The sequence below is a fragment of the Bufo bufo genome, chromosome 9 (assembly GCF_905171765.1).
Source record: "Bufo bufo chromosome 9, aBufBuf1.1, whole genome shotgun sequence".
Taxonomy (NCBI): domain Eukaryota; kingdom Metazoa; phylum Chordata; class Amphibia; order Anura; family Bufonidae; genus Bufo; species Bufo bufo.
Window position 1 is genome coordinate 222,899,566 of NC_053397.1, and position 2,633 is coordinate 222,902,198.

The window sequence follows — 2,633 nt, forward strand, 5'->3', positions numbered from 1 at the left end:
ATGCAACTGGGGGGTGGGGAAGCAATGAGGCGAACGGCCATACTAAAATACCTCCAGCAGAGTCATATGAGGAATGAGCTAGGAAAGTTCTGGACACAAGTGGAGAACAAGGCTGGTTGTCAGGCTAGAACCTAGAGACGCCTGTGTCCTAGGCTGTAACTCATCAAGCTGGGCATTCAGATTTCTGGACAAATGCAAGCCCAGAATGAAAAGAACCCGGTTGGGGGGTGGGGAGGAGGGAAGGAGGGAGAGCCTTAATGCGGCCGCATGAATATACCCAAAGCGCGAGGATAAGCGCAGAGGTACATAAACCCCCCACCTGCAAAGCAAGACGCAAACGCAAGCGGAGCGCTGAGCAGCAAACAGGGTTAGTCACCCTATGTACGCCGCTCAAAACTACAAGAGATAACAACACAGTAGCTAAAAACAGCAGAGAATAAAGGAAGTACTTAGCTTGGCAGCAGCAAAGAAAGAGAAGTTACAGAGGAAGTGCGGCCTATTATAGGGGCCAGTGGGGAGGGACCTTGGTTGCTATGGTTCCTTGTATGTAAATTTTTTCTCTTTGCTGCTATTGGTGGTTCAGTAAAGAAGGAGAAAGCAATACGAAGCCTCCGTGTCTTGATGTAAAACTCAGGATCAGTACAGGATAAGTAATGTATGTACACAGTGACTGCACCAGCAGAATAGTGAGTGCAGCTCTGGAGTATAATACAGGATGTAACTCAGGATCAGTACAGAATAAGTAATGTATGTACAGAATGACTGCACCAGCAGAATAGTGAGTGCAGCTCTGGAGTATAATGCAGGATGTAACTCAGGATCAGTACAGGATAAGTAATGTATGTACACAGTGACTGCACCAGCAGAATAGTGAGTGCAGCTCTGGAGTATAATACAGGATGTAACTCAGGATTAGTACATGATAAGTAATGTATGTACACAGTGACTGCACCAGCAGAATAGTGAGTGCAGCTCTGGAGTATAATACAGGATGTAACTCAGGATTAGTACATGATAAGTAATGTATGTACACAGTGACTGCACCAGCAGAATAGTGAGTGCAGCTCTGGAGTATAATACAGGATGTAACTCAGGATCAGTACAGGATCAGTAATGTATGTACACAGTGACTCCACCAGCAGAATAGTGAGTGCAGCTCTGGAGTATAATACAGGATGTAACTCAGGATCAGTACAGGATAAGTAATGTATGTACACAGTGACTGCACCAGCAGAATAGTGAGTGCAGCTCTGGAGTATAATACAGGATGTAACTCAGGATTAGTACAGGATAAGTAATGTATGTACACAGTGACTGCACCAGCAGAATAGTGAGTGCAGCTCTGGAGTATAATACAGGATGTAACTCAGGATCAGTACAGGATAAGTAATGTATGTACACAGTGACTGCACCAGCAAAATAGTGAGTGCAGCTCTGGAGTATAATACAGGATGTAACTCAGGATCAGTACAGGATAAGTAATGTATGTACACAGTGACTGCACCAGCAGAATAGTGAGTGCAGCTCTGGAGTATAATACAGGATGTAACTCAGGATCAATACTGGATAAGTAATGTATGTACACAGTGACTGCACCAGCAGAATAGTGAGTGCAGCTCTGGAGTATAATACAGGATGTAACTCAGGATCAGTACAGGATAAGTAATGTATGTACACAGTGACTGCACCAGCAGAATAGTGAGTGCAGCTCTGGAGTATAATGCAGGATGTAACTCAGGTTCAGTACAGGATAAGTAATGTATGTACACAGTGACTGCATCAGCAGAATAGTGAGTGCAGCTCTGGAGTATAATACAGGATGTAACTCAGGATCAGTACAGGATAAGTAATGTATGTACACAGTGACTGCACCAGCAGAATAGTGAGTGCAGCTCTGGAGTATAATGCAGGATGTAACTCAGGTTCAGTACAGGATAAGTAATGTATGTACACAGTGACTGCATCAGCAGAATAGTGAGTGCAGCTCTGGAGTATAATACAGGATGTAACTCATGGTGAGTTCAGTTTTTTTATGTTGAAATTGATTCTATGTATAAATTGTTCACACATAAACCTCCTATTTAAGACTGAATCAACATCCACAACCAATCTAATCTATAACAGTTGGTATGTGGTCACTTGTATGACTTTGCACCTACTTTCCTCCAGTAAACACCAGAGTTCAGCTCCCAGGACAATGCTGAGGAGGAGGAATGGAATGTGCCAAGACCACAGGAAGCTGATGTGTTTGCAGCCTGATAACAGAAGGACCACAATGGCTGCACCAGCTCCTGTTATATACATTATGTATCTAGTCAATCAATATCTGATAAATCACTATTCGGGGGGGGGGATTTGGGGGGGGGGGGCACCTGCGGCTCATGTTGTAGAGATATTAGTGGGTGGTCCTGATATCTGTGGTATAAAATATAACAATGTAGTTCACTCTCAGGGAAGTTGGGGGGGGGGGGGGGGGGGGGCCTTTGTCATCTTCTTTTCCCAGACTTGCTCACATTGTGATTTCCTATACTCCGAGGCCTTTGCTGAGTGTTGAGCTCCAGCGTTTCCTGTGCCTCGCTCCTCTGTTACGCCTTTTTCCTCTTTCCATGTCCAAATCCCAGAAAACTGTGGAA